Genomic DNA, 14446 nt, shown 5'->3' with positions numbered 1-14446 from the left:
CAGTATTTCTTTAGTATTAGGAAAACTGCATGTCCACATTTAGAAGATTGAAAGTAGATCCTGTCATAAAGATCAATTTAAAATTGATCAAAAACCTTCATATGAGGTCAGAACAATTTAAACTCTTTAAAGCTCTTTAAGATCTACCTATAGGAATGGCTTTCTTTGTAGAACTCTAGTTGCTTAGGAAATAAGAGCAAGAACTGGCAAATGAGATTGCCTAAAATTAAAACACGTCTGTAGATCAAAGGAACAATCAGCAGAACGAAGAGACAGCTGCCAGAATGAAAGACATTTTTTTCCCTGCCATCTATTCATCTGACAAAGAATTAACATCATGGATATATTAAGGACTCAAATAATTAAATACTAAGTCTACCAATAATCCAACTAACAAATGGGCAAATAAGAACTGAACAGACAGTTTTAAGAAGAGTGGTAAATCACTTGTCAATAGATGAAACATATTTGACATTACTAGCCATAAAGGAAACACAATTAAAACTATAATGAGATTCCATGAGAAAAACGACCAGGGCCGGGAGTTTGGCCTAGTGGTAGAGTGCTTGCCTAGCATGCACGAAGACCTGGGTTTGATTCCTCAGTACCACACACATAGAAAAAATGCTGGGAATGGTGCTGTGGCTCAAGTGGTAGAGCTCTAGCCTTGAGAAAAGTCCAAGGACAGTGCTCAGGCCCTGAGTTCAAGCCCAGGACTGGCAAAAATAAGAAAACAAACCAGCAAATGCTGCTGGGGGTTTGGGGAGGAAGCCTAATTCCCACTGTAGGTAGAATGGAAGTTAATGAAATTACTACAGTGTAAAGCTTCCCTAAAAAGCCAATAACACACTACCATACAATCCTGTTATACCTCTACTGGGAAGATGGGCATATAAGACTGAAATGCTATTCACAACAGCCAAGCAATGGATGAAGAATATATATTACATAAGCACTATGGGATATGATGCAACCACAAGGAAAGATGCAATCACCTTTTCTTTCATCAGGAAAATGGATGAACTAGAGATGATCATGTTGAGAAATAAGATTAGTCAGACTTAGGAAAAGAAATAACCTGTTTTCTTTCCTATGCAGAATCTAGGCCAAATATATACATATAATAATAAAATGTGCATATCTTTATACATTTATTATATATTTGAAATTATATATTTATATTATACTTATAAAATGTATGCCATATTTTTATATGAATATGACATCAATATAAAGGATAACATTTACTGAAGGGACTTAGTGGGAATGGAGGGAAAGGCCAGCAGAAGGGTGATAAACATGATCAAACTACATAATATGCATGTGGGAAAACAAAATAATAGAGAATCCATTAAAACTGAAAAACAATAAAGAAGGGAAAGATAGGAAGAGAATCACAGCAGGTGAACATGGTCAAAGTCCATTGTATTCACGTATGGAAATATCACATGATTTCGCTAATCATAAAAGGAGATCAAACAACAATTTCCAGATAATTTCTGTATCTTTAGAGTTCCAGGTTGGTAGTGTGGTTCAGTTGGTAGAGTGCCTTGGAAGGAGCAAAAGTCAGGTACTATATTTGAGTCACAGACTCAGATAAAGAAAAGAAAATATGGAAAGAATGCAGAGAGGAAATGTGTGCTGGACCCAACACCCCCTTTATGCTAAAAGCTCTGGAGAAACTAGGAATGCATGGGACATTCCTCAGTATAATAAAGACTGTGCATGACAAACCCACAGCTAGTATTATACTTACTGGCAAAAAGCTAAAGCCATTTCCTCTTTAACATAGTATTAGAATTCCTAGCCAGAGCAATAAGGCAAGAAGCAAGCATAAAGGGGATCCAAATAGGGAAAGAGGAAGTGAAACTTCCCTCTTTGCAGATGACAAGGATTCAAAGAAATCCCTGACCCTGAGCCAAAAAGCATCAATAACAATATAGGCAAAGACAATTACTTATTGACTTTTTTGAGGTTACACGGATTATTTGTGTGCTTCTTCTTGGCCACACTCCAGCCAGGCTTTTGCTGGTTAAATGGAGATGGAGCAGTGCCAATTTTTCTGTTTAAACTGGTTTCAAATTTAGATCAGGAGACTGAGATCTGAGGATCACAGTTTAAAACCTGTCTGGGCAAGAAAGTTCATGAGACACTTATCTCCAATTAACCACAATAAAGCCTGAAACGGAGGTGTGGTTCATTGGTAGAGTGCCAGTCTTGTGCAAAATTTAAAAAAATTCAAGTGAGTTTAATCCCTAGTACCAGAACACACAAAAAATTTTAAAGATTCTGGAAGAATGTTTTTATTTTTAGTGTAATGGGAGCCAGTTATATGTCAGTCACATGACTGCAGCAGGACTTCAGGATATGGAGTTTTAAGGAAAAAGATGGCAAGTAAGGTTTTAGAGCCATTTTATAAATCTGAGACTTCTGGTTTTTCTGGAGACAATTCAGCCTTCTATGTAAGAATACATGATTTTTCCAGTCAGTTTCCCATGTGATCTTGAGTGATAGATCCTCACTGTAGGAACCAAACTGTTTACAATCAAAATGTTGGCTGATTAAAATAGTTGCAAGAGGAGTCTAAAAATAAAAGGTGCCAACATTTTAATAAAAAACAAACTGGGGAGAGAGGATCATTGACTCAGTTCAGACTCTTAATTTGTGTTCTGATTTAAATTATTTGGGATACCTATTAAAATTTCATAATTTTTAATCCTTGAAGTATTATCAGACTCATTTTTTATTGTAGTGAGTTTCTGTCTGTTTGTGTGAAACAACATAATTAAAGTCAGACAGGAATTACTGATGGAAAACAACCATTGTGTTTGTGTTTGAAATTATTATTGCATTCGATGTTTTTCATTTTGTTTAATAAACTCTGGAATGTAGCTAGGCTCCAGTGGCTCATACCTATAATCCTAGCTATTCAGGAGGCTGAAGTGAGAAGATTGAGATTGGAAGCCATAGGTTACAAATCTATAACCTCTTTATCTAAAACATGACACATTGTGTTTTGAAATAGATATTTCTTTAGGTTTAGATCTAGTGGTTCATGCCTATAATACTAGTTATTTAGGAGGTTGACACCTGAGGACTGAGGTTCAGAGCTCGCCCATGCAGACAAATCTGTGAGTCCTATCCCCAGTGAACTAGCAAAAAGCCAGAAGTGGAGATGTGGTTCAAGTAGCAGAGAGACAGCTTTGAGCAATAAAGCCAAATGAGAGGTAAAAGGCTTGAGTTCAAATACTGCCCCCGACAAAGGTATATATACACAAGCTGCATATTGCTTAGCACTCAAGGTGGCAACTGGAAATGTTTTTATAATCAACCATTCATACTCAGAAGAATTCACACTCAGTGAGAAAAAGACTGCACCAAGATTATAATTCACCTAGATTACTTAAATATGTACAGGTTTATGTTAAGCTATCTGACTGTATAAATACGTAAGTGATGGATGCTTAATATGTCTAGTTGAGAATCTCAGCACAAAATTAATGGTGACTAAACACCATCATCATCATTAGTCACAGTTATGATGATGATGATAACAAGGCACTAACAGGACTGTCCAATGATAATTACACTAGAATGATGGCATCCTTCCAATGTTGTTATTTCTTTCCCATAAGTTTAGGTCTCAGCATGGACTCTTTACTGAAGAAGAGATTGTGTTACCTTGCTTGCTAATAAATACATAGTAGCCATGCACAGTGACTCACACCTGTAGTCCTAGCTACTCAGGAGGCTAGATCTGAGAATCAAGGTTCAAAGCCAGCCTGGGCACAAAAGGACCTGAGACTCTTATCTCCAATTAACCTCTAGAAAAAATGGGAAGTGGGGCCTGGCTCAAGGGTAGGGTGGTAGCCTTGAGCTGAAGAGCTCAGAGACAATGCCTAGGTCAAGTTCAAGCCCCATGATCCACAAAAATAAAAAATAAAAAATAAAAAAAATGCATGTTGTCTGATGCCTGTAGTGGCAGCATTTTTCCATATATTTTATGTCAATCTGGCTTCATAATATTATTAAATTATCATAGTATGAGTACCAAAAATGTGCAACATATGGATCAGACCCTGTGTCTCTCTGATCTTGAAGAATGAGTACACAGACACAAGAGAAAAAAGTAAAATGCCAAGATTTATTGAACAATAAAGTAATCAGAGCTCTTGCTAGACAGGAGGGGGGTCCCAAAAGAGGGCAGCACCTGGGGTGCGTTTTGCAGGAGTTAATAAGGTGCCTCTAGGACAGAGAGCTATATGGCTCTCAAGATCATTGGCCATAGCAGTCTCCAGAATCAATCGGAAGCTCCACCCAGCCTGTGTGAGCTTGCCAGATCTCTTTAGCCACTCTGATTGGATGCCTGCTCTTGCATACATCTTTGGGGTCCAAGCAGCCCATGCAAATCTTCCAGGGCTATAAGCATGATGTGGCCCACATATATGAATACTCTTGTGATGAGATTTCTAGGATTACTCACAGCCATGGTGAGGGATACAGAAAATCTGTGGAAGGGGGACTTGGCTCTGACAGCCCAGCTGCCTTCTAGTTCTGCTTTCAGCATCTTCAGGCTTATCTGAACTTACCAACACATATAATTTATCTTCATGACCCAAGCGGCACATTTCAAGTGAATTATGAATGTTCTTTAGTCAATCTTATTTAACTTTCTACCTTTTATGTGATACAATTTTGGCAGAGGGGATGATACCATCTATCATCTTAATGACCTAAAGTTCTTCAGAGTCACTGCCAGAACACTCATTGGCTAGCACCAACAATTCCACATAGCACTGATTACTGGCGATTTATCAAAATTGTTGTAGACATTAGGAACTGAATTAGTCGCCTGTTAAACACAGAACTCACTTAGAAAATCTTAGATTCTGATGCTTCTCTAAGCTATTAAAGCCAGACCAAAGCTGGTCTGTAGAGAAGCATTTTATACTTTTGCTTCATAGAATATAAAATTCCAGGCTGTGCAATGCCTCCCAGTAGGGGAAAATTACATTCAGAATGTATTTCTTTCCAAAGGACTTTTAGAAAAGATAGTAAAGAAGTTGAACAAGGAAAAAAATTACAATATTCTTCTGATTCATCTTGCCTGAGGACAAGAAGGAAGAACTATTAGGTAGACAGGGATAAAAATGGTGATTATAATATGTCGCTGTTTCTCTCAACAGGGGACATTACAACAAAGGGAGACAAGGCTGAAGAACTGAGATTTGGGGTGCCAGTGGAATGCAATTTGCCAACTCTCAGATCCTGTTAACAAGCTCTTTTTTTTTTTTAGTGAGTTTAATACAGGGAGAAGGGACAGTAGGTATTTGCAAAGGCTAAGGTTACAACCATTAACACGAGGCATAGTTTGCATACAAGTGATAATTGACTTCCTTCTGTTAGGAAGTAAGGGAAGCAATAAATATTCTAACTTTAGCACAGACTCTCATCTTGTCCTAAACAGCTCCCATTTAAGGTAGAAACTTGAGCCTCCACATTGCCTAGACTGCTTGGTATCTCCAAGATTCTGAGAGTTTCCTTAGAGATGGCAATCTCTTTCAGATCTCACAGCTCAGCTCTGGAGAGTCTCACAATAATACATTGCAGATAACATGGCAATGGTACATCTTGTTCCCATTTTCAGTCCTTGCATTCCTGCTCAAGATGGTGCCTCTTTTTCCCATAATGCCCTGGGTTCCCATTCAACCAATGGAAAGAGCCAGGTGGTGCATGCACAAGCCATCAGACAATCCCACAAAGCCCTGGGGGAGGAGCTATGGATGAGCGTCCACATATAATGATATATATATATATATATATATATATATTTGTGTGTATATAGACTATTATATAATAATAGCATATAATAATAACTGCCCTCCAAAAGAAGTTGATTATCTGACCAGTCTGGAACTCTTCTATACAGATAATATGCACTCTACTTCCAACTTTCAATAAATTTTCTGCTTTCCTATTCTTCACTCTTCCTCAACCTCTTAATACTTTACCTGCAATAGAAATGGACTGTTAGCTCTAAATGGCATCAGGTATACTGATGTAGGTAATTATTGAGCGTCATTATTTATCTAGTTGTCTATACTGCATAGTTTGAAAACTGTCAAGCACAAATGGTATGTGTTCAAAACACTGGCTTTACCAGTATTTTATGTTTCCATTCATGTTTTTAAAACTCTGTAGCTTTGGGCTAGGGGTGTCATTCTAGCATTGGCCTAGCATGCATGAGGCCCCAGGACAGATTTCTAGTCCTGTTAACAACACCAGCAACAGCAACACAAACACTGCAGCCCATCCAGACATACTGTTTCCAAAATGTTCTCAGAGGTTATTCTGCTCAGGCTGGCTTCCATCAATAATCTTCAGATCTCAGCCTCCTCAGTAGCAAGGATAACAAGCACAAACCATCAGTGCCTGGCCAATTTTAAGCTTTAAATTAGATTTATAGATTGCACTATCTTATATTTTTAGAAAACAGATACACACAGATTGCAAAAATGTATTTGCTGGTAGGAATGAGCTAGATTAAATGCAGCGACCTGAATAGAAATATAATATTTCTTAAAAATTAAATTTCAAGGGCCAGGAGTTTGGCCTAGTGGTAGAGTGCTTGCCTAGCATGCGCAAAGACCTGGGTTCAATTCCTCTATACCACATGCATAGAAAAAAGCCAGAATTGGTGCTATGGCTTAAGTGGTAGAGCTCTAGCCTTGAGAAAGTTCAAGGTCAGTGCTCAGACCCTGAGTTAAAACCCCAGGACTAGCAAAGGAAGGAAGGAAGGAAGGAAGAAAGGAAGGAAGTATATTTCAATATTCCTATTTAGAATGATAAAGATAGGCATTTCTACATATGCAAATATGTTGAAATAAAATCCAAATCCACAGAGTAAAATAAGGTAGACAAATATGATAATTAAACATAGAGACAAATCCACTATCTTACTGGAAATTCAACATGTTGATCTCACTTATCAATAAGATGAATTTTAAAACCATTAATATATAAAATCTTTGAACAATGCAATTTAAAGCTTGATATATTACAGTATATAAAATTAGGTAGCTAAAACCAACTGTTGGCAGCTCATGCCTATAATTCAAGCTACTCAGGAAGCTGAGATCTGAGGATCGCTGTTTAAAGTCAGCCAGGAAGGAAGTCCATGAGACTCTTGTGTCCAGTTAACCACCAAAAAAGCCAGAAGTGGAGCTGTGGCTATAGTGGAATGCTAGCCTTGAGAAAAAGCTCACAGACTGTGCTCAGCCAAGATTTCTAACCCCAGGACATGCCCCACTGTAAAACAAAACAAAGAAGCAAAAACATCTATGACGAAAGGAGTAGCTTTTTCCCTTGGCATAGCCTTTCTCCAACTACACTGCCCTCATGAGAGATAGTGAGAGCCCACAATTAAAATGATAGGCCAAGCACCTCCTGTCCTTTATAGATCCTTCTTCTCTAGGGAGAATTTATCTGGAGTAACTGCCTCACTGTAGAAACTTGAATACAATGACATTTGCGTTCTTAGGTGCTACAGTTGAGATCTTAAATGCTTCCTCCAAGCATCCACGTGTTAGAAGCATGCTTGGAAAGAAGCAGAATCTTGGAGAGGTCCTTAGGTCACTGGGGATGTTCCTGGCAAGGAGGAGGGGCAACTGATCCCAAATTGAAACCTCTGTGAGTCAAAAGTATAAGTGGGTTAATCACCTCTGGTCTTTGTTAAATTGATGGAAACCTGAGGAACACACAAGGCTTATACCGGTGGGTTTTTTCTATGCCCAGGAGGAATAGTGCCCAACTCAAATCCCTTCTGTGAAGTCATTAGACATTTCCATGAAAATGTTTATTGATCCCTAACAGACTCTACACCATCTGGACTATAGTTATAGGTATGCTGCCATTCAATTTCAAATGAATCTCTAGGCAATCCCATTGGAATCTGTGAGATTAGTACAATTAATACAATTTACTAAAATGCCAGAAGCAAAGGTGTGGTTCAAGTGGTAGAGTGCTAGCCTTGAGCAAAAATCCCTAAGGGACAGAGTTCAAACCCTGAGTGTAAACCCACAACTAAGACACACACACACACACACACATACACATACACACACACACACACACACACACACACAAATAATAAACTATTAATGAAAGAGTATATATTATATAATGCAATGTGATCTTGAAGTAAGCCTTGAGATACATTTTAGAAATTTCTAATTATAGGATGTATTCATACTATGAGTGAATATCTAATATATGTATCCAATCCCTATGTGTGTTTATAAAAGGTAAGTATTACTAAAATGGAATATATGATAGGGCATAAAATAGATCTAGAAGAATTGAAATCAGAGAAATGCATTCTCTACATACAAGAAAATTTTATAGCAGGAATAGGTGATATTTAAGAATAAATTGAATATTGGAAAATTAAATAGCTATCACACAACCTAACAGTTCAAAACTTAGGTACTAACCCATGAGAAACAGAAACATATATCTCCAGAAGGGGGATATGTACATTTCTCTGATACTTTTATTTTTATAACAACAAAAAAATGGGCCTAAGTCGAAAATCTGTTTGATTGGAGCTTTGGTATTTTATAAAGTTCTTAGCAAACACAAAGGTAGCTAGATTCTGCTTCATGTACCTGTGATGATTTATCGTTAAATTAGGTATAAGAAGGAAAACTCTCCAGAGGTATATCATTAACAATTGCCTGTCTCCAAGCATTACTGCCTTTGACAAGGTATTTTTAGCCCATATTTTAAACTATATTGCCATTAATAGCAATTGTATTAATTATGTTTACTTAACTCTGTTCGTTGGTCATTTAACAACTTCATTTGGAGCCTGGTCTGTGCAAATAACCTAGTTTTCCTGTTTTCATTTTTTTCTCACTAGCACTGTTAAAATATCTGTTGGTCTCTGAATGCTGAGACAGAAGGGTGCTAAACTCCACAAGATGCCCTGCATTTCAAAGAATAGTAAGGTGCCTGCCAAAGAGCCTAACAGGTCAGATACCACGTTTGAGTCCTGATCTTGGTCAAAGAATAGTAAGAGAATTCCCACTGGAAAATAGGCTTCCTCAGCCATGGGCCTGGTCATGGCAGCTCGGCCCTGATCACTCCAAAGGGCTTTTCTACCTCTAGGAGCAAGACTAATTAATCTCATTGGGTCTGCTTCAGAGTGCATCTCCTTCTGCCTCCTCTCCCTTCCTCTTCACTTCTTCCTTCTCCTCCCCTTCTCCCCTCCTATCTCCTTAAAGCCAATATATGAATATTCTTTTTTCCTCATTCTACATTCTGCATGTTAAAGATAAAATAAGAACTCAAGACTATTCTATAAGCAATTCCAATGTAGATAATGCTTTTGCTTATGTATATTTTTGTAGAAAAACATGTATGTTTCTACAAAAATATTTATTTTGTCTACAAAGATATAAATATTATAAAGTTATATAAAATGTAAAAATTGTAGAAAATATTGCACCTATATCTTGGTAGAAATCATGTTATACACTTTTATAGTTTTTGTAGAGAATAACATAAATTTGGAGAATGTATGTGACTTAGGAGGTTTTGCCTCTCTCTATATATATACATACAGATGTATATATGTATACAGCAACACTCTCAATTATTGAGTCAGAAATACAGGAATAAATCTGATATTACTCTAAGAGGAGAAAAGAGTCAAAATATCTGTTGAATGACATAGTTGAAAGAAAATAGTATCCTGTGAGAATTAAAAAGTGAACATGGATGGCTCACACCTGTAACCCTAGCTACTGATGAGGCTGAGATTTGATCACAGTTTGAAGCAAGCTTGAGCCGGAATGTCTCTGAGATTCCTCTTTCCAAATAATCACCAAAAAAGCCAGAATAAGAGCTGTGGCTCAAGTGGTAGAGCACCAGCCTAAAGCACAAATACTCAGGGACAGCACCCAGGCCCTGAGTTAAAGCCCCAAGATTGGCACAAAACAAATAAGTTAATAAATAAGAACAAGAACAATGTGACACTGGTAACAGAAGCTTTGTGGAAGTGAAAGAATAATTTACCTGAAACTGAAATAAGACTTTAAGAACAGTTTGAGCCTACATATAAATTCAAGAAATATGAGATTAGAGACCTAGAATGGTATTTGAGTCCTTTGTTCCAAGCAATGGTACCGCTAAGTCCTCTAGAGACACCTCCATGCACAGGTTCAAGCAGAATGAAGAGAAAAGTGGAGCCCAAAAGGGAGATAAGCTCTGAGGCTGGCTTAGAACCATGATCTCCCAATTATTTAGGATTACAGGGGTGAGCCACAGCTTCCAGCAGGCAGAAGCATTGTAGTTTGGGTAAGCTTATCTGTTTTTGCATTTGTCCCCTGTGCCTTAAGGATTATATATAAATAAAAATTAGTACCTACCCCAATGTCATAGAGCCTTTCCACTGTGCTTTTTATCTAACTGTCTTACAGTTTCATGTCTATGAAGTGGATTTAATCCACTGAAAGGGTTAAAACATGAGAGACCCTCTCAGTTCCTCTTGTCTTCACTGTTCCTTTCTCTCCTCTCTTTCTGTCTTCTGTTTTCTCCCTCTGTGGGTTTCTCCCTTTTTCTTTTTTTTCATATATTTTTATTGTAATTAATAGAAGGGTTACATTATATTCATCAGATAGAGGGTGTATTACTTCACACACATTGATACCCTTTCTCATGTCTTGGTCCCCATTTCCCTCCCCCTACCCCACCCCTCATCTTGTTTTCCCACTTCCCTATCCTATTTCAAATAACCAAATAAACATATATACAATATATCAGATAAGGTAAAATACTGTAACAATATGGTTTCTCCCTTCTTCTTCCTTTCCCTCCACCCCACCCCCAGCCTCCACTCCAGGTCTCCACTCAGAGATAGCCTGCCATATTCTAAGACCCGCTCTTGAAGGCCCTCTGCTGTGATTTTACAAGTGCCCTCGAGCAGATCGGCAACAAACAGAAATGAAAACACAAGAATCATATCCAAGCAATCCCAGAAAACCATGTCCAGGGCTTTTGTCCTTCTCCTGCTCTCCTCCCATGCTGCAGTCCTGTCCGGATGGGGAACAACGTGTCCACTTTTCAGATCCTGCTCTTGGCTGAGCCTCTGACTTTAAGTCTCTTAGGTATTTTATTTTTCAATCATCACATGAATGCTGCAAGATAGTTTCCACACTCTCTGGCAGAGCGTGGAGTGACTGACTATGTTCAGGGGTAGAGAACATTTTCTCCTCGTGTGTGTGTGTGTGTGTGTGTGTGTGCACGCGCGTGTGCATGTGTTGTGTCAGCCCTGGGGCTTAAACTCCAGGTCTGGGCATGTCCCTGAGCTTCTTTCACTTAAGGCAAGCACTCTACCATTTAAGCCACAGCTCCACTTCCTGTCTTTTTTTTTTTTTTTTTTTTTTTTGGTGTTTTGAGTCTCACAGACTTTCCTGCCTGTGCTGGCTTTAAACCATGATCCTCTGATTTCAACCTCCGGAGTTGTTACGTTTCCAGGTGTGAGCTACCTGCTCTGAGCTGTGTTTTGTTTTGTTTTTTTAATTTAAGCACTTCTCTTCCGCAGGCTAAGTCAGACCTCCCTCTCAGATCCCTGTGACCAGGACTGAGTCACATTGTCCAATCCTGGCGTAGCGAGAGCAAGGAAGGTGATTATCCGATATTTTTAGCATCTTGAATAGAGGGCAAGCCAGCAAGGAACCAACCCTGTTGTTGGAAGAGAAGTCCACAGAGAATGCAGCAGAATACATAGCAACACGTCTTTCTGACTTGTTATGATCCTCAAGGCACTTAAGTAGTTAGTCTATTCAATTGTTCAGGCTTGTGAGCTCAAAGCCTTGGGATCTTTTAAGAGGCTCTTCCTTAGTATTTTGATGGTAGTGAGAGGATTTCTCCAATCAAGTTAAACTGCTTCTATTTATATAATACATCACCATTTGTATGTAAATCCTGTGTGTGTGTGTGTGTGTGTGTGTGTGTGTGTGTGTGTGTGTGTATCTGTGTAGCATGCACATATGCCAGTCCTGGGGCTTGAACTCAAGGCCTGGGTGCTGATCTTGAACTTTTGCTGCTTGAGGCTCTACTTGAGCCACACTTCAATTCCAGCTTGTGGTGTGTTTGTGTGTGTGTGTGTGTGTGTGCATGTGTGTAACTAAAGATAAGAGCCTCATGGACTTTCCAACATAGGCTGGTTTTGAACAGAAATTCGTAGATCTCAGACTCCTGAGGATTATAAATATGAGTCACCTGCACCTAGCTCCTTATAATCTTCTACAATATTCTGGTTGTAATGAGAGGATTTCTCAAAAAAAAACTGTTTCCATATCTAATGATCACCTTCTCATGCAAATCATTTTTCATGTAAAATGTGCATGTTTGCATGTTAAACTGGGAAAAATAGCCCATGTCAATACAATAAAATATATCATTAAAAATGAAAGAAAGCCAAACACCAGTGGCTCACATCTGGAATCCTAGTCACTTCAGAAACTGAGATTTGACAATCGTGATTCAAAGCCAACTCAGGAAGGCCAGCTGGTAAGACTCATATCTGCAAGTAATTAGCAAAAAGCCAGTAGTAAAGGTATAGCTCAAGTAGTAGGTCACCAACCTACAACTAAAGGACAGCATCCAGGCCCTAAGTTCAATCCCCTGTACCAGCAAGAAAAACAAATGAAAGGAGATGACTTATTTGTATTTTCCTCTCATTACTAGTAAGAGACATGTGCTAGATCTGGAACCAAATAAAGAACCCAAAATAAAGAGTACCCTTTTTTATGGTGGTTCAAAGATGTGTTTTGATTCAGGTCAATCTCCAGCTCAGGCTAGTCAACAAACCCGCGGGGGGGGGGGGGGGGGGGGAAGGGGGGGAAGGGGGGAAGGTAGAGGAAGGAGAACGGGAGAAACAGCAGTGTTGCTAAGCAACAGAAAACAAATACTCCAGGAGACAGCCAAGCAACAGCTGAGAAGAGAGCTGCTGTATCATTTAGCATGCACAGAAAACTAAACCCTGTTACCATCCACTGTAGAGTGTGTCATACTCTCTGCGCTGATAAGAATTTTAAAGTTCAGAAGAAGGCAAGGGTTGGGAATAAAATCTGAATCTATCCATCATGCTGCAGAGGTTTGTTTTGTTGTTGTTGTTCTTGTTGTTTCCCTTAACAGGCTCAAAGAGGACAGACAATTGATGGATTTCAAATGGTCCTGTATTCTCACTTGTTAACTAAATGCCAACCGCCAACCAATTGTCTTTCTTTCTTTTCTTTCCTTCCTTCCTTCCTTCCTTCCTTCCTTCCTTCCTTCCTTCCTTCCTCCCTTCCTTCCTTCCTTCCTCTCTCCCTCCCCCCCCACTCTCTCTCTCTCTCTTTCTTTCTTTCTTTCTTTCTTTCTTTCTTTCTTTCTTTCTTTCTTTCTTTCTTTCTTTTTGGAGCTAGAAGAGTGGCTAGAACTCAGGGTTTGAACACGGTTGCTTGACTTTTCACCTCAAGGACAGCGCTCCTTGAGCCATGCCTCCCTTTTGGCTTTTTTGCAGGTTGAATGGAGATAAGAGCCTCACGAACTTTTCTGCCTGAGTTGGCTTTGAACTCTAATCCTCAGATCTCCAGACTTCTGAGAAGCTAGGATTTCAAGGATAAGCTACCACAATCTGGTAATTATTATTATAATCATTTTGGGTTTTGTCAAGTAGCCTGCACTTGTCTGCATAGAAATTATGTGTGCAAAGGTGTAGGAGAAATTGGGAGACATAACAAAGTAGGTAATTATAAACTTACTTCCACAACCACAATAATGCTGTATGAGAAACCACCTCATCACTCAGTGACTTATCTCAAGAACAATTTTGACTTTACTATCTATCATATATAAGAAAGAAACTTGTAGTGGATCATGGATCTAAAGGTATGAATCAAAGCTGTAAGTCATCAACAAGGAAGTATTAAGTCATCTTGTAGCCTTAAGGCAAAAAGGATGTTTCTTAGATGCCTGATAAATGGAACAATTAGAAAGTAGAGAAGAGAATCTGTCCTTTAGGAGTCAGTTAAAGGTAAATTGTAAATTAGAAGAAAAAAATGCATAATTTGATAAAAATTTAGCATTCAGAGCTCACAAAAATTATTAAAAAGGAAGCATCCAGCACAAAGCTGGATTAATAAGTGTTTTATAGCTAGGCACTGGTGGCTCATACCTATAATCCTAGCTACTTAAGAGGCTGAGATCTGAGGATGTTTCAAAGCCACACTGGGCAGGGAAGTCTGTAAGACTCTTATTTACAATTAATCACCACAAAATTGGAAGTGGTGCTGCAGCTCAAAGTGGTAGTGCCTTGAGAAAAAAGAGCTCAGGACCATATCCAGGCCCCGAGGTCCAAGCTCCTCAACTGAAAGAAATTTTAAAAAGTTTGCAAACA

At 38.7% G+C, this 14446-nt stretch overlaps 1 long non-coding RNA gene across 1 annotated transcript in view; it reads right to left on the bottom strand.

Annotated features, from left to right (window-relative positions):
• LOC150066294 (uncharacterized) overlaps positions 1-12876 on the bottom strand; it is a 41425-nt gene extending 28549 nt beyond the window's left edge. The window contains exon 1 of the long non-coding RNA XR_016532913.1: positions 12808-12876. This is a non-coding gene — a long non-coding RNA (uncharacterized LOC150066294). The remainder of the gene's footprint in view (positions 1-12807) is intronic.
• Between the last annotated feature and the right edge of the window lie 1570 nt (positions 12877-14446).

The sequence above is a fragment of the Megascapheus bottae genome, chromosome 2, assembly GCF_031878675.1.
Source record: "Megascapheus bottae isolate mThoBot1 chromosome 2, mThoBot2.hap1, whole genome shotgun sequence".
NCBI classification, from domain to species: Eukaryota; Metazoa; Chordata; class Mammalia; order Rodentia; family Geomyidae; genus Megascapheus; species Megascapheus bottae.
Note: the sequence above shows the minus strand (reverse complement) of the source record. Positions and strands in the feature narration are given on the sequence as shown.